The following is an 18,211-nucleotide window of genomic DNA, read 5'->3' on the forward strand; positions in this document are numbered from 1 at the left end:
GCTTTTGGTGCTCCCGGGGACCCGGGGGCCAAGCCGCCACAATTTGAGGGACCAGCAGGGACAGCTGCCAGTGGGATTCCCATTCCCATTCCCATTCCCACCCTCTTGGAGTGGCTGCAAGGAGCAAGACAGGGCTCACCAAGCCATGCTCTGTCTGCTGCCATGGCCAGGCCAGACCCTTGGAGAGAAGTCAAGTGACCCTGGAACTGCAGAAAAAGTGCACCCAGAGGAGGGTGCCCACTGTGCAGTGGGATGCCCCTTCCTAGCTATTTTTCCACAGTTCCTTCAACAGAGCCTTGAGAATCCTCTGAGGAAGGGGATACCAGGCAGGGAAGGATGGGGTGGTGATGGGGACTGGCCCCATGGGCAGCCCAGGGTGCCCTGAGAGGAGGAGGTGCTGTGGCCCGTGCCAGTGGATGCATTCCCCAATGTGGGAACACCGGCTGTACCTCTGACACTGCTGAGTAAAAAAACATTGACTTTTTGTGCAAATACAGTCATTCCCCTGCTGTCCCTCTTCGCCTCCCGCTCTGCCCCATGCATTCCCATAGGATCACTCCAATCTCCACTGTGGTTGTTGTCCACCACTGGCTCTGCTGGGACGCAGCTCCCTGCCCGTGCTCCCAGTCCCCTCCTGCCCCTCTCCTTCCCTGCCAGCCTCCATCCCCGCCCAGGGCCATGGCAACGGCCCTGACGTCTCCCGCACCTCGAGGGGTGATTTGATTACGTGGGCTCAGAAAGTTCCTGTTGGAGCAGAGATGGATGTAATTACTGGCGCCGGCGGCGGCGCGAGGTGCCGGGGCCGAGGGGGAGCCGGGCAGGACGTGCTCAGCCATGTCCACCAGCCCCTCTGAGCGCAGGGTCAAGGGCAGAGCTGAGAAAAGTTCCGTGTCTCAGGGCCTGGGGATGCTTCCCCTCCACTCCCATGGTCTTTCCCAAGGCATCCCATGCCCCTGCTCTGGAGCAGCAGGTCGGAGCCGGCGCGGAGGGTGGCCGTGCCGTGGGGGGGATGAGCCCCCCACACTGCAGCTCCTCTTTCAAAGGGCCTCGGATGAGGATTTTCACTCCCTTCTTCCTTCGATTTCAGTGAAACTGCAGTTTTTATGCAGAAAAAAAAAGCCTTGAAAAAACAGTATTTTGGCATGTTTTTGAGGCAAAAATCCCCTTTTTGTTGGAAAACAGGCCAAAGCCTAGCCCATATTCCTTGGAAATGGGCCTTGTTCTAGTTGAAAAACAGCCAAATTTTTTGATGGAAAATTGGAAAATAGACCCAGGTTGGCTCTAGGAGAACGTGGTGTTGCAGCAAAACTTTCCATGAAAATTATCTGGAGCCTGCACAGAGCAAAAACCCTCGAAAGTGGAATTTCACCCACCCAAGCCAGGACGGGATGCTGAGCCACCAGTGGGACCATCCCAGCAGGGATGCTGAGCCACCAGTGGGACCATCCTGGTGGGGATGCTGAGCCACCAGTGGGACTGTCTCGACAGGAGTGCTGTGCCACCAGCAGCTGGAGCAGCTTCCATTACTGCTCCCAGCATGTTGCTGGGGACTCGAGGAAGGGCAACTGTGGCTGTTTGTTTTTTTCCAGCCCAACATGAGAAAAGAGCTCCCCCCTCAACCCCCCCAAGAATCCTCCCTGTAATGTGATTCTGGCAGGGCATGTTTGCCCGATAGGCTTTCTATTAAAATGTGATTTCCTCCTGCTTATAATTTCATTATAAGGCATTTGTGTAGAACATTGACCACACAGGTAATATATGGGCAGGGGAGCGAAATTAGAGAGCACAGACGATTTCTAATGGAGGGCTGCAAGCAGACATGAAATAATCAAGGCTGGGTACAACCACCATCATTTACTGGTGCCTGACGTGAAGAAATACTTCATTGAGGGGTTATTGCCATTTAACACATCCTTCACTTCTTCCATCTTGCCTGAATGAAGTGCCCAGCCGTCCCATCCGTCTTCGGGCAGGATCTGTCAGCGCGGCTCCCGCTGCTGTTGGCTGCCGGCAGCGCGGTGCTGATGTGCTGCAGCCCCGGGAAGCAGAGACCGCCCTTATTTACCAGCACTCCAGGTGTTCCACGGAAATGCAAAGCCAGGGACCTAGAGGCAAGGAGAAAACAGGCACGTTCACCTCCAGCACCGTCCATGTCCCCCTCCAGACTAAATTCGTGTCGTCTCCCCCCTCCCTGCCTGCAGACACCTCGCGTGGGGGGGCGAGGGCCGGCTGTGCTGGAACTCAGACTCCTCCCCGTTGCCTTAAATTCATCTGAGACTAAACCAAACTCAAAGGGCACGCTGAAATGCCATTTTCCTGGGCAAAACAGCACGGAAAAGGCGGTTTCCCCCCTTGCAGCAGCCTGGGGGTGGCGGATGCCCCGTCTCTGGTTCTGGGCAGACGATGCTCAGCCCAGGGATGCCACTTGGCATTCCCCCCACATCCGAGGAATAAACACTGCTTTGTTTTACCCCCCCTCGCTGCACAGACAAGAAGCACTCGAGGCTTTCATAAGCTCATCTGCATAATAATGCTGGAGAATTCCTATCTGGAGTGATCGGAGTGTCAAAACCCGGGATCCAGCCGTGAATTATGGGGAGGAAGTGTCGCAGGGAAAATGACACCCGGTGAGGGAGGGAAGGGAGCAGGGCTGGCTCAGGGCTGCTCACGGGCCACGGCCTTTTAAACAAATGTCTGAGCAAGAGGAGGGTGAGGGGGGATCAAGGAGGAAATTTGGGGTGCGGGCAGGATGCCCGTGGCTGCCAGGGCCTCCTTCCCTGGATCATGAGCGAATCCATGTCTGCAGGACTCACAGGGTGCTCAGTGGGAAGCTCTGGCATCACCAGAGAGCCCTGAAACCCCACACTGGGATTGGGCCGTGGTGCCACCTGTGCACCAACACCCACCACATCTGGGGAGCTCAGGACCTCCCCATCCCACCACTGGCCCGTGGGAAGAGGGGCCACACACCAGATGGGCAATTTCCAGGGAAATTCTGATTTATGAGCCTCAAAACCTGCTAACACCATCACCCTCCAGCGAGGGAACCGTGTTTTCTCTGGCATCTGTAGGAACAGGGGCTACTTCGAGCCGGAGCCTGCCCGAGCCCTCTGAGCGTGAGGCTGGGCGGTGATAACTTATGCAAACACACACACTGATACAAACACACACACTTACAAACACACACACTGATACAAACACACACACTGATACAAACACACTGATACAAACACACACACACTGTTACCCGGCAGCTGAAATCAGCAGAAATCACCAACCCCGGCTTTGCAGGAAAAACAAAGCCGCTGAAATGAGGCCGGGCAAACGGAACAAAAGCCCCTGCCCAACTGGAATGATAGCAGGGGGACAGGCGGCCTTGCACAGGCTGCGGGAAGCGCAGGAACCCTCTGGGACACGGGGCTTGCCAGGAGCAGGGGCACCCAGCAGTGCCCTGCCAACAGCTCCCCCAGCCCTTCCCCACGGCCCTTCCTCCCCACGGCGCTTCCTCCTTGGCAGGAGGGGGAGATCAAGCATGCAGCTATTGATTTATTCCAGTTATTTTAACAGATTACTGGAAAGCGTAGAGAAGGCAGCCGGGCGGTGCTGGGCTCAGCTGGCAGCGCGTTTCCTCCCGACAGCTCCGCCGCTGCCGCACGGTCGCTCCCCGCGGATTTGTGCAGCCAAGGAGTCGCACTGGGCTAGGTTGGCCAGCGGTTGCCTCGTCGACCCCAGCGCCGCCACACCGGGGAGGCATCTCTGTCCTGAGCAGGCTGCTGCATCCCCTGGCAGCTTCCAGCCGGTGTTTGGGATTTTCCCCTCCACCCCCGCTGGTTTTCACGGACATTTTGCTGTGCAGGAGGAGCTCGGGAGGGGGTTCTGGGCAGCGCAATTCACCTGCAGCAAAACCCCAGAGGTTCCGGCAGCGGGAGGGTCTGCGAGGCAGGGATTCAGGGAGAGGGGACACTCAAACCCAGAGCAGCCCTGCAGACGCTCACATCCCCTCCTGCACCTCTGAGAGATGCCCTTTGCCCCGGGGGGGAGGAGAGGATCCCGCAGAGCCGAGGCTGTGTCAGGGCGCTGCGGATGCCGGGATGAGCCCCCTCCCGGGGATGGGTCATGTGCCGGAGCCACTCGCAGCCTTGCACAGGCACCTTTTGTCGCCTTCCCGTCCTACTACATATTTATCAGCCTCATTTGCATGGCCTTAGCATAAGCCACTGGGCCGGTCGCTGCGAAGTGTCTCTCTTGAAGACAAGCTGAAGAATTCATCTCCATAATTCTGCCGGCATTTTGACTTCCCAGGACAGAGCCTTTGTTTTATGCTATTGCCAGCAAATTCCTGGTCGGGTGGGCTCAGGTTTCCAGCGCGCCATTAGCACACAGCCGTTCCCATCCAGAGCTCCGGAGAATTGCCCTGTTTCCTTCCAGCTCCAAACAGCAGCAGCCCGGATCCTGTCGGGAGCCCTGCATCTTATTGAGATGCCTGAACACAGTTGGGATGAAAACTTTGTTTGAAAAGCTCTGGGGCCAAGGCTCTGCAGGCTCTGCTGCCACAGCTCTGCGGCAGCGGGGCTCTGGTCATTACTCACCCGGGCGCTTTAACCAAAAAGCTCCTTTTCCTACTTCTTACAGCTCCATTGAGTGAGAGGAAATAGGGTCGTTATGCTTTTGATTCCAGACCCTAATTAGGCCTCAGGAAAGGAAATAGTGCTCCTGAGGTAATGCACTCGGTGCTCACCGAAGGGTCCCAGCGTCGCTCCCAGCTTTGGCAGAGTTCAGCCCTGGCTCCCAACACGGTGCTGGGGCAGGGGGAGGATCCACACCCCCCACAATGGCCCCATTGATGCTTCCAAGGGGGGTGGGGGAAAGACCCGCATCACACGGGCAGGAGGTGATTTATAAAAGAACTAAATTTCCCGTTTCTTGGCGAGAGGTGGCCATTTCTGTATCATATTCCCAATATCAGCCTCCACAGCACTGGTGGGGCAGAGCCCTGCGGGGCCGGAGCAGACAGCCCAGGACCCCGGGATGGGGACACCGGGTCAGGGCAATTGATCTCACAACCCTGGAAAAGCAAAAAAAGCCACGGCAACAATCTCATCGGATGTCCCTGCAAACACATCCGTGTCCATTAGCCTGCTCGGCGGGTCGGCTGCCCGGCTGAGTGCTCCTGCCTGGATCGATGCTCCCCGGCTTTACAAACCCACTAATCACCCTGATTTATAGGCAACATGTCTCGGCGGCACCCGGAGGCCGGTGCTTGTTCCGAGAGGAGGGTTTAAACCTTTCCTGCTTTTTAGTACTTCTGGTTTGGAGAAACCTGTGGCTGCTGGCTGGCCCCAGCCCCTTCGCTGCCCTCCCGAGGTCTGCTGGAGTGGATTACCACTGGCAGATGCAGAGGGCTGCCAGCTCCCAGGGAGGAGGTTCTGTAAACCCACAGATTTTGGGAGTCAGGGCTATCTCCAGCCCCACAGCAGCTCTAAAGTACAATATTTGTACTGAAATTATTGCCTGTCCTCTACCCGGCAACTGCTCTGTTCTCTGCAGGGTTCAGCTCATGGAAGTGGCTCTGGTTGCTCTGCAGCATCCTGGGGCTGAGGGGGCTCAGAGCCACATCCCAGCCAAACCAGGGGGCTGAGAAATCCCTCCCTACCCATGACGGGGAGCTGCAGCACCCAACAATATCCCTCCACTGGGCAGTGGGAGCAGGAGCAGCATCAATGTGTCCAGGACATCTCCGTGGGGTGCTGGGAAGCATCTCCACAGGGTGCTGCATCTCCACAGGGTGCTGCATCTCTGCAGGGTGCTGCATCTCTGCAGGGTGCTGCCCACAGCCTGATGAGCCCGGGCACGGCCGTTCTGCAGCCCTGAGGAGCACGGCCCGTTCAGCTCATCAAAAGGAGCTGAAGTGCCGCCCTGATTACAGTGAGTAAGTGCCTCCGTGGGCAGCAAATGCCGGGCACTGGAGAGCTCTTCAATCAAACCACAAATAGATGGCACAGCCAGAGCCAGCAGCCAGGAGCACTCGGGAGTTGCCTGGGGACCAGCACGTGCTCGTGAGAGTGAGGATGATGAGCAGAAGAGGGAGAGGGAGCAGTCCTGCCTCCATCTCTGGGTGTTGTGAGGGGCTGCAGGAGACCCATCAGCTGGGCTCAGGCACACTGACCTCACGGTGCTTCTGATCTTCAAATCTGTGAATCCACAGAGTTTAAGTATTTTCAAAGAATTGCCTGTATTTAAGGAGAGAACTGCTCTGGAGTGCTTTCCTGGATGCTTTACTTGTGTCCTGTAAATAATACATTGGTTTGCACTCAGAGGAGTGAAAACAGTCCAGGTTTGTGCTCCTGCTGCAGTGGCTCCTGGAGACAGAGCACAGCATCCCCCCTCCTCTGGGCTCCTTCCTCACCACAAACTCTGCTCTTCACTCTTAATTTCCCCTTTCCTATTTAATGAGTTGGTAAGCAGGGGGATGATGACTGTCTCCAAGTGCCCTGTGCATTCGCCAGAGATGATCCCATTAGGAGCAGTCTAGTGAGCCTGGCTGGATACCTCCCATCCTGTCCGGGGCTGTCGGCCAGCGCCGCAGAGCTGCAGGGTCCCGTGGGACCCCCCACCTTCTCCCAGGGAATGGAAGCTCTCCTGGAGCAGTCCGGGCAGCCCCACACCAGTGGAGCATGCTGGTCCATGCCAGCCCTTTCCCGGGATGGATCCACACATCCCTGCTCTGCCATGGCACGACCAGCTCTGCCAGTGCTGTGCCAAACACAGACGGCTTCGCCTGAGAGATGGACAAGTTCCCAGAAGCGTGGGTCATGCTCTGGGGAAAACAGAATGTTTTCAGCTGTCTGTTGGTGAAAGAAAGCAGAGAAGGGAAAACAGGTTCTTCTGTTGGAACCTGCAACCTTCTGGCCCAGAGATCAGGACGTGGCAGCTCATCAGCTCCCACCTGCCAGAGACGCGGCAGGTACGGGGTGTCACAGCGACACGGCATCACTGCTCAATAATTCATCAGGAAAGGCCAAACAGAGGCGAGTGGGGGGAGCAGCCTGGCAGTGGGAATACGTGAGCAGCCTCTGGAGCACTGGGATGCAGAGTGGTCCCCACTCCACTGGTGGAGTGGAGCACTGCTGGCAAGGGCTGCTCAGAAAACTCTGGGTGGCTTCTCTTCCAATATCACGCCTGTTGATTTTCCCTCTGTCCCTCCTGTGACTTTTGTGACATCATTTTCCCTTTATATCCCTCTTTCTCTTTTCTATTTCAGGCTGGGGTGAGGAAGGAGAGCAGCAGGACCTCCCCTGACACAGCCCACACCTGTAGTGCCCGAGCAGAGGCTGCAATCTGGGGCAGCACATGTGGATCCCCCGCTGCCAGTGCCACCCCCACCCTCCCAGGCTGTGCCTCCACTCTGCACACAAGTGATGCCGTGCCCAGGACTCTCTGGCAGGTTCCTGGAGCCCATCCTGCAGGTTAAATCTGTCCCTGGCCACAAATTAGATGTCTGTTGAGTTCATCTTAAATTACAGTGCGGGGTGGCCCTTGTAATTAGGAGCTTTGCTCTGGAAGCACATCCCTGCACGAACGCCCTGTGCACACTTCCTCCTCCCAAGGCAGAAGGGCCCCATCCTGCCCACAGAACCCCTGGAGGGTCCAGCTGTGGGCACTGGTGGGAGTGAAGGTGGCATCCTGTGATGCTGCCCTGCCCCTTGTGCCAGATTTTGGCGCAGTGCAGCCTCAGTTCCAGCTCTACAAGACTGGGACACAGGAGCAGCCAACCCGGGTTTTATCCCAAGCCCCAGCCCGAAGCCCTCAGCTCCTCCCAATGGGTCTGGCCATGCCAGGACTCCCATCAGAGGCACCACCGTGTGCCATGGGGAGGGTGGCAGGGCTGGATCACCTCCTCCATGACTCACAGTCCACTGGCAACCCTGCAGCACATCCAGCCCCAGCTCCAGGGCTGCTGTCCGGACAGCCGTGCCAGCAACGGGTTTGGTTGCTTCCCTGTCCTGGAGCTGCCAGGGTCAGGAGCCAAATGGCAGCTTCCCAGGTGCCCAGGCAGCTGCAGCATCTGCAGGGACAGGCTTGGCACCACCGGAGTCTTTGTCCTAGTGAAGGAAAAGGCAAAGTACCCAAATTAAAAAAAAAAACAAAACAAGCTGGAGGCGATCAGGGGCTGCTGCCTGTGCCTGGGTTGAGTGGGAATGGCTGAGGGTTGGCAGGTTGTTCCTGTGGCAGTGACTCCCAGGACAGCAGGATGAGGGCTCTGCACAGGCACTGCAGCAGCATGAAGGCACCAGGATGTTCCCACACAGGCCTGGCCTTTGGGTCAAAACAAAACAGGACAGAACATCTGCAGATTTTTTTACTGAAACCTCACATTCTCTCTCTCAGATAAAATTTCACTTTCTGGTCTGTTGTTTTTTGACCAGAATAACCTGAAACATTTCAGAAATGTGCTCCATGGTCCAGGCCCAGATGCCTCCCAGCATCCTCACTCCAACAGCCCCAGCCCTCTCCTCCTACCGCATCCCACCGAGCCGGATGTGACCGCAGCCCAGTGTGGCTGGAGAGCACCGGACATGTCCCTGGGCAGTCCCCTCCTGCCCACCTAATATTTCCGTGGTCTGGCAGTGGAGAGCCAAACCACTCCCCTCTTCCAGCTGCCCCTGGTTTCAGCACTGCTGCCAGAGCCGCCGCTGGATCCGGGGCAGGGCAGGCACCAGCCGGGTGCTGTGCCGGGCAGGACATCCCTGCAGGGCCTGAGCTGCTCCATGGCCTGCACAGCACTGGGGCCCTCGCTGGCAGCGCTGTCACTGGTCTAATTCCATGCCCCCAGTCCTCCCTGGTGCCTCCACTGGTCCCGTGCTGGGCACTCCTTCAGCCACCAGCACGGCGGGTCCCTGCTGCCCTCTGCATCTTTGTACAGCCTGGGGTCCAGTGCCACTGGGCAGCAGCCAGGTGCCTCCAGGTTGTCACACCAGATGTAAACTTGTCCCTCTAGGAAGTTTGTCACCTGAAATACCCACTGTGTTTTCCTGCACACTGCCGTAGTTTGTAATTGGTGCATATAAATATATACATATATATACACAGAGACACAGTGAGCAGGGTCACTATTTATAACCCTGGCAAGGAGAAGGGCCAGTGCCAAGCCTGGTTTTTAGGAATGGGACACAGGTGCAAGCTGAGGACATGGCCCCAGCCCCGTGGCTGCACTCCAGGGCCATGGACCCTTTGCCCTGGAGCGTACGTGGGGTTGGAGGAGTTTAAATAACCACTGCCAGTGGGGTTTAGCGGCCGAGTCCAGCTCTGCAGAGCTGTGGGTAACACCCTGCCCCAGCTCCCCTCCCCTCTGCATCCTACAGGATCCCCCCGAGGGGCAAGGCAGCACCTCAGAGCACTGAACCTGGGAATGTTCAGTGTTAGCAAGCGCTGGATGCCAGGACGGGGGTGCCGCAGCGGCCCCTGCTCTGCCCCACTCCTGGGCACAAAGACAGGGACTGTGCTGGTCCCCCCCACACGAGCTGAGCCCCCTCCTCATCCTGCCTGGGGATTTGCACAACAGAAGCCCCGGCTGTGCCCTGTGGGAAGCAGCAGAGCGAGTCCAAAGGCACCGCTCCAGCCCAAGCACAAACCACCTCCTGCCAGCGCGGATGCCGCGGCTCCGGGGGTTTGTGCTTCCTCCCCACCACGGATTGAGTCAGCCCTTCCTGAGGGCACTGGGAGCAACAGCCTCTGCCAGCACCTCCGTGTGAAGCCACAGAGCTTCTCTTCAGTCCCACCCAACCCCACAATGCCCCAGGTGACCCCTGACACTGCATCAGCCGTCCCTGTCCCGGGGATCCCATGCTGAGAGGGGTCCCCTGGCTGGTGGAGGCAGTGGCGAGGACAGGGACTCCCTGCCCCCGGCCAGACGAGAGCTGGGGACAAGGAATGGTGATGCCAAGTGCTACAGTCGGGGTCCTGGGTGGGCTGCAGCTGACAAACCCTGCCCAGTGCTCCCAGGGCCTGGCTGCTGCAGGGATGTACCTGCCGTGGGCTCAGCCCCGCTCCACCCGCCGCCTGCTCGGACAACTGGCAGGTGATGATGCCGGGGCTTTGTCCCTGCCCTATGATGTTGCCTGTGATTTATAGGTCATTTTACAGCAGCTGTAAAGAGGCTGTAAATTATAGGAGGGGCATAAATTAGCCACGGACCCCTTTACTGGCCATAAAGATCTAAGGCCCACCACAGCTGCCTTTGGAGCTGGCACCCCGGGACATTCCCGAGGACAGCCAGGGGTGTCTTCAGCCAGGCCAGCGGGGCTGTGCTGAGTTATTTAGCATGACTCAAATAAATGGGCCCTTTTATTCCAGCGGGGCCATGGAGCTGGAGGGTGACAGGTGGGGAGGGGCCAGTGTGATGGGGGCAGCCTGGGGGCTCCCTGCCCAGTCCAGACCTTTCCCCCTTGTTTTTTGGGGGGGAGCAGCCACTGCATCTTGGTGCCAGGACCCCCCAGCCCAGCCCCAGGAGGGTTTGGTGGTCCAGCCTAGCAGCCGTACACCAACAGGATGGCACGTGGGGGACAACACCTTTGGGCTCGCAGGTGGCTCTTTCTCCCATCTGGCAGCACCAGGGGACCTCCCCCCATGCCACGTGTCCCCTGTGCCACGTGCCCCCTGCACGGAGGCTCCACGTGCACCAGGCCCCCCAAATTCCTCTGCTGGCCGCCCTGCCCTGGTGGCAGTTGGTGCCCTGTTGTTCTCCGACGTGACCCTGGAGCACAAACAGCTTTGCAGCTCCTCACCCTCCCGTTAATTACATTATGCCTAACGAGCAGGATCAGGCGGAAAGGATTAAACCTTGAATCTGCCTCTGCAGGTCCCGGAGCACAGGAGAGAAAAGCAGCTTTATCCATTCAAAACAGGAGTCACTTTTCACACCGGCTCCAATCCCAGTGCTAATCTCCTTAGTTTGCCCAGTGCACTGCCAACACCGTGCACAGGCAGGGCAGGCAGGATGCTCCTGGTCCCAGCCTCTGGGTCTTCCAATCCTGGAGCGTGCTGGACATGCTGGAGGTGCTGGAGCTCTGACCAGGCACGCAGGGGACTCTGCAAGCCCCACCCCGGTGCTTGGCATGGTCCAGGGCCCCTTTCCATGGCTTCTCTGGTGCCACAAGACAGAACAGCAGTTCTGGGGAATTTCTAGGAGATGCCAATGGCTCAGAATTTCACCTGCCAGGAGCTGCAGCTGCTCACTTCATGGTGGGAACATGGGAAGTGCCAGGTTGGGAGGAATCTTGTCCCCAGGTGCTTCAGGGAAGGGCATCCAAGCACTGGCCTCCATGCACTCCCAGTCACAGGACCACCCAAAATTCTGTGACTGGGCACAGGGTGAGCCCTAGGGCCGAGGAGGGACAGAGACGGGCAGGGAGGGCTGCAGGGTGGGTGATGCTGCATCTGCAGGTTGGGAATTGTCCAGCTGGAGGGTAGGGATCGTTTTGCCCGGCGGCTGTCAGCCAGAGTGAGCTGTGGTACGGGCACCCCCCAGACCCCTTGGGGAGACATTTGCATGATTATTCAGCACGAATTTGCCTTTGGTACCGAGGGGGCACAGCCGGCGGTGACCGTGTCTGCAGAGCCGCGGGGCCGCAGCCCCGCCCGCAGCGCTGCCGGGGCGGGGCCGCAGCGGGTCAGTGGCCGGGCTGGCACCCCATGGCAGGGTCACCCCTCGTGTCACTCAGCCTCTGTGACAGGGCCCTTTGCGTTCGGAGAGGCTGGAGCATCACCTGCCTCCCCCACGGCTGCTCAAGCCCAGCCCTGAGCTCCTGAAGCCACCGAGCTCCCTGGGGAATTCATAGAATCAGGGAATCATTTGGGTTGGAAAATACCTTTCATATCAAGTCCAACCGCTAAGCCAGCACCACCGAGCCACCACCCCACGTCCCAGGCCAAATCCGACCCTGCAGCCACCCAGCACACTCCCCCTGTGGACGCCTGACCTTGAGGTCTCTTAGGAACAACAAGGAAAACCTTTGCCCCCCAGCTGGACACAGCGCTCAGCTCCTCACAGAGACACCCTTGTGCTCCACGGTGGCAGTGGGTCACACTGCCAGCACGGGGACAGGGCTGCCAGAGGGGTGACAGACACGGGGCTGCCCCAGGCAGTGAGATCAGCCGGGGCTCAGCTCTGTGACACCTCCCCAGTAGCTGCAGCACTGCGAGGGGTGGGCGCAGCCACCGACCCCCGGCCCGGAGTGCAGCTGTGAGGCGGCAGCAGTAAATCTGGGCTCATTGCTGGAGACCCCAAGGAGAGCATCTGCAGCTTGTTTTCAGCGTGAACTCCTGTAAAAAGGGCACCGTGCCTATAAATCCATCACGGGGAAGCTTCCTGGAAGCCCAGTTTGGCTTCTGTTCCTCTCATTCCCTGCGCACAGAGCCCCTGTGGCTGCAGTGTGGACATTGGGAATGCTGAAGGGGCTTCACACTTCCCATCTCTGGGTCCCTTCAGTGTCACATGCTTAGAGCAGGAGCAGGAGCTCCCACCCCTTGGGCACCAGATCCCCCTGCACCATCTCCCTGTGAGCCAGGAGCCTCTGCCAGGGCCGTCCTCCGATCCAGGCTGTGCTCCATGTCCTCCAGCATCAGCTGGAACAGGCTCTAAAGCCTCCTTGGCAACCACAGCCCAGTAGCAAAGAGAAGGGAAAATAAAGTCAGACGTTGGCAGGTGAAGGTACCAAAGGATGCTCCTCCCTGGCAGATTAAGCCCAAAGGAATTAATCAATGAGTTTAATTTAAGAAGCTTTTGTGCACCTGTGCAGCTCTTGCTCGCTCTATATAAACACCAATCATGTGTCCTAGTGCTGCTGGTCAGGATGAGACCCTGGGGGAGCTGGTGACTGTTACCTCTACCTGGAGGGTGCCCTATGGAGTTGTTCCCCTCCTGGCAATAAGTCCCTTCCCCTGCCCACCCGGGGATGCTGCAGGGACCGGGGGGATGCAGGAGAAATTTGGCTGTTTGAGAAGCAGGGAAAGGGCAAGAGGAGCCCAGTGGTCCTGGACGGTGAGAGGAGCCGTTTGCAATCTGGAGGGGTGAGAGAGTTTAGGGTCTGTCTGTGGTTTGCTTTGCCTTCCCCCCCTCCTCCTCTTTCCAGCGTGTGGGAGGCATCTTCGTCCGGCCTCGCCGGCAGCATCAGGCTCGTGTGGGTTTGGCAGAGCAAGCGGGCACAGCTCTCTGCCCTGCTCTATAAATACAGTGGCTTCTCCAGGGCTGTCTAGACAGGAAACAGCCCAGGAACTGGGAGAAAACTCCCCGCATTAAAGGGGACTGGGACTGTGCTGGGAGCCCAGGGAAAACTGGCTACTGAAGGATCCAGATGTGCCCAGGAAGCTCCTCTGGAAGGGGCTGCAGACACCAGGACTCTGTGATCTTGATGGTCTTTTCCAACTTAGTGATTCCATGATGCAGCAAGGTCCTGGCCCTGGATCTGCTGGGCAGGAGCTGCTCTCTGCCTTCCATTCCCTGCTGCAGGCCATGCAGAGCTCCTCCTGCCCTCTGTGTTGTGTCCTTCAGGGTGCAAAAACTTCCAAACCTCCTTCTTCCCGTGAATGACAGTGGAGAAAGCCCTGCACCAAGCAACTCGCCTCCAAATCCAGGGGATCTGAGGCTCTGGATGAGGTAGAGCAGGATGGGGAGGCAATGTCACTATGCAGCAAGAACCACCCCTCCATCCTGCTCTGGCCTTCCTCCCTCCCAGCCCCTCTGCCTCCCATCTTTATGCTGAGCTTTGCAGAGCAGCTCTAGGGATGGGATCCACTGGATCCTCACTTGTCAAACCCTGGGAAGCACACAAGGACCCAGTTGCTTGGGTCCTTCCTTCCAGGCTCTGAACCTGTTAGAATTTGCTTTGCATTGCTTTCACTTTATAGCCTTGCAGGGGAAAGTCCTCTTCCCAGTTGTTTTGTCCCCAGCTGTGGCTTTTTTTCCCTATAAATATCCAAGTAGTTCTTGAAAGAAAGAAAAAGCCAGCTCAAGTTGGTGGGGGAGGAATCATGGCCTGTGGGTAATGACACATGGTGACAGCCCTGCTCCGGCTGGAAGGAGCTGCCATTGGGCTCCCAAATGACAGTGTGCAGAAAATGCCACTGGCAGATGACCCAAGTGCAGAACCTTTGCAGCAACAAGAAGGCAAAATGCCATGGCAAAGAGGCCATGGGAAGAAGGGCTGTCAGCACTGTCCTTGGCCCCAGCCTGCACAGGAGTGTTAGAGGCAAATCCCGTGGCCACATGGACCTCTGTGTCAGCCCAGGCTGCTCCTGTACCCGGAGACTCGCAGGGATCCCCGTAGCTCCAGGGACCTGTCCCTGTGTCCCTGGTTCCTGGCAAGCAGAGGGGTGGCAGCAGCCCCTGGTGCTGCTGCAGAGATGCAGTAAGGCAGAGTGTCCTCACCCGAGGAGATCCCCCAAGTGATTTGACTTGTGCCTGTATCACCACAAATCCTGTAAATAACTGACATTTGTTATCTGCTGTGTCCTCTCCCTGTGAAGGCGAGATAACAGCCTGAGGATGTGGTTGTTACTGCTCTGATGGATTTCAGAGCCTTTATCTGTCCCTGTAGATCTTTTGGGGCTGATCCAAAGATAGCTGGAGACTTTCTCAGGGTGGAGAACCAAGAGAACAGGACGGGCAGTGCCCTGGCCCTGCTCTGCCTCTGGAGACAGCGGCTGTCCTGGGCAGCCACGGGGGTGTCCTGATGCCACCAGGGCAGCTGAGCAGCAGCTGGTCACCAGAGAGTCTGTGCCTTCTGCCCCTCACAGGCAGCAAACCCAGGGAGGGACTGCTCTGCCCCTGGGTCTCTGAGCCTGCCTGGGTATATGGGCACTTCCATGGAGCCCGAGCAGCCTCGGGATGAGCTGAGCATCAGTGCAACTGATGGGAAGTGCCTGAGGTCCCCTGGGACAGCTTATTAAACATCCCAGCCCTGTGAACAAGCTGGGCTGGAACAGCGTGACATTCATACAGCAGCTAAGCCTCAGTGCCAGAGGGGCAGTGTCAAACAAACATAATTAATTTCCCTCTGCAAATCAATTGGGGGCAGAAGTCAAGCTCTCCCAGTGCAGGAGCAGATCTTCTCTGTGAGGGAGATGATGTCTGGACAGTTTGGCAGGTGGGGGCTCCTGAAGGATGCATTTCCCAGAGGAGCAGCCAAGCAGTGGTGGGGGGGGGGATGAGATTATGATGCTGTTGAGGTGCAGTTGAGGAAGGAAAAAGCCAGTTTGGATTGATAAGTCTTGGCTGGATGATGGCCCAGGAGAGGGGCTCAACTCCTCCAAGATGGCATCTGCAAACCCCATCCATGTATCCCACTGCTGAGCTGCCAGCCCTGGGGCACAAGTTGCTCTCTGTGACTCAGACATTCCACCTGATAGGAAGTGGTTTGCCAAGGTCGGGCAATGGATCTGGAATCTCTGCAGGGTGCAGAGCAAAGCCTGTAGCCTGGCCAGGATAGTGGGGAAAGGCAACAGCTGTGCCCTGGGGACCGGGATGGCGGGTGAGGTGGGCACAGCCTGCCCTCGGGGCTGGCTCCTGCCTGGAGATGGGCACGGGTGTCCCGCCTGAGCCCTGGGGCCAGGCTGTGTGCCCATGGGCACGAGTGGGGCTGGGGCACGTCCCACACGTGTGTGCTCTGCCTGGCCAGGCTGGGAGCCGCCAGCCCGGCAGCTGCCTGCCAGGAGCCCCGCACCCTGATGTGCTCCGGCCTTTTCAGGGAGAGAGGGAGCTGACAAAGTCTTTGTCAGTCGGATCTGTCAGGGAAAGCTCTTTGTTCTTCAGCATTTGCTCTTGCCTCCCCCTCTCCAAACCTAAACTAGATGCATCTGCTTTTGTTTTCTAAATGCAGAATTAGAGACTGAAAGGAGCCCCTTTGTAGTGGGGAGGAGGGGAGAGCAGCAGATCTTTCACGGGGAAGGCAAGGTCAGGGGGGAGCTGCTCTATTGTGCGGGGCCTCTCCTCCGCCGGCTCAGCCCTTTCTGTGCCCCCTCTTCACACTCCGGTTCCCACTGGAGCCACTCTGGAGACGTGGGGGAACCATCCCGGGAGGACAGGCTGCTCTCCCGGCTGCGGGGATGGGTCAGCTTTGCCCGCGATGGGTTTTGCTGCTTCCGATGCCACAGCTGGGAGCCGGCGTGCGGAGGCGGTGGATGAGGAAGAGGAGGATGAAGGACACCCCACAGCCCCGCGCTGGCGCGCGGGGGCGGGCAGTCTGGCAGCGCTGAGTGTGCAGACAGGCACACGTGGAGCCGGAGGGGATCCGTGTGTGCACATGTGTGTGTGTGTGTGTGTGTGTGTGTGTGTCCCTGTGGGAGGGCAGGGGGTGGGTGTGTGCCGGCAGGTACAGCCCCTGCCCGTGCTCAGCCCTGGGCTGCGGGAGGAAGGGGGGCTTTGCAGGAGGCTGTGCAAGCTGTGGGCTCTGGGAGCCACATCCCGGGTAAGCTGCTCCCTAAATCCCTTTGTTCCTCCTCAGCCAAGACAAAACCCTCCAAGGCCCGGCCTCGCAAGCCTCAAAATTGCATCCCCAGTGGAAACCTGTGTGTGAAAGAGCCCAGCACCCCTCCTCCCCTGGTCCCAGAGAAGGGCTCGGGGCCAGCATGGCCTTGTGATGCCAAAGAACTGCCCCAGCCCCTGCTCATTCCTGCAAGTGCCAGCAGTGAGGTCCTGCTTGCTCTGGGGGCTCTGCTGCTCGTTAGTTCCAGTTATGCCCCTTGCAGACTCCCAGCAGCTCCAGGGGAGCATTCCCCTCCCTGTCCATCCTGGAGGACCTGCTCATGCTCCATTTATGCCACCAGATGGTGACAGCTTGTGGTCACTCCTGTGCTGAGCCCCGATGTGATGCAGAGGCTCCCATTTCCTGCCATTGCCAAGCACCTTTATTGATAAAGGCCCAAGAACTTGTGTCCAGTTGATGCAGTCACACTGAAAACCACCCCCAGGGACCAGCAGCTGCAGAGGTGTGAGCCTGTCCATCACAAGGGGTTGAGGTGTGGCCCTGCAAGGTCTGTTTTGGGGCCAGCATGGAAAAGTCTGGGACAGAAGCCCAGTGAGAGTCATGGAGAGCCTGGCCCAGCATGAGTGGGTTCCCCAGCAGCCTTGGCACCTTCAGTGCAAAGCTCCTGGCTGTTGGGCAACTGCACCTAAATGTGCATGGGGCGAGTTGTGCTTGTTTGGGGCTGGGGTTGGCTCTGCCATCGTTGAAATGCTCCCCATCTTCAGCTTACTTGGAGAAGAGCATCTCAGCAGGTATGCTACCTTTCCCCCTTCTCCCTGTCCACAAATCTCTCGCTCTGAAAAGGAAATATTCTGTGGGTCTTGGCATGGGGAGCTGAACGGTTGCCTGAAGCAGGAGGAGGCTGCTCCTGGGGATGGATGCCCAGCATTTGGTTCAAATCTAGCACCGGTGACTGACAGGGCTAATTCAGCCTGTCCTCTTCCCTCTTATAGCTTAATCACTCACACATTGCCTCGGCAGATCTTTCATTGCTGCCTGGAAATGTCTTCATCCTGGGATGCCCTGACTTGGATTCAGAGCTTCTCCCATAGTGCTTCCTGCACAGAGGCTGAATGCCCTACCCGTGTTACCCTGAGCTAGCCTGGCTTTGGGGGAGTTTGAATGCCCATGTGGGCTCTGTGGACTGGGTTCCCATACTGGGGAGTCCAGAAGTCAGGCTGGGCTCACTGATGGGGCAATATCCTACCTTGCCCTTTGGTCTGGGGGGCTGAGCATGATCCCAGCTCAGACTGAGCAGGAGGTGCATGTAGAGAGTTTTGGGGTGCTCTGCGTTACAGCTGCCATGTTCCTGCTCCAAACCTCAGTGAAAACAGCTGGGAGGGGCAGGGACTGTACTGGTGGTAGCTTCTGGGAGGGATTTGGGGCTAGTGACCCTTTAAACCTCTGCTCACAGCCAGTGGGTGCCCTGGCCCTTGCTCTCAGAGGGGGCTCCAGGCTGCCCAGGGCTCTGCCCACCCTGCTGCCTGTATCCCCCTGCCTGCATCCCGCTGCCTCCTGTACTCGAGGAGCCTGAGGGTTCCCCTGTGCTGGCAAGAGCAACCGGGCGAGGGGAGCATCCCGGCCAGCATCCCTGCGGCATGGCGAACGCAGCCCGCGCTGGCTTCGGGGTCACCGCCGCCCCCAAAACTCCGGGGGGATGCCCAGGACCCCACTGCCGGGAGGCTGCCGGG

General features: G+C 58.3%; 1 protein-coding gene across 1 annotated transcript in view; it reads left to right on the plus strand.

Annotated features, from left to right (window-relative positions):
• Positions 1 to 18,211, plus strand: part of FGFR1 (fibroblast growth factor receptor 1) — a 66,441-nt gene that overhangs the window by 18,987 nt on the left and 29,243 nt on the right. The gene's annotated exons all lie outside the window — the stretch shown is intronic.

The sequence above is a fragment of the Manacus vitellinus genome, unplaced genomic scaffold, assembly GCF_001715985.3.
Source record: "Manacus vitellinus isolate BGI_N305 unplaced genomic scaffold, ASM171598v3 scaffold_87_pilon, whole genome shotgun sequence".
Lineage (NCBI taxonomy): Eukaryota > Metazoa > Chordata > Aves > Passeriformes > Pipridae > Manacus > Manacus vitellinus.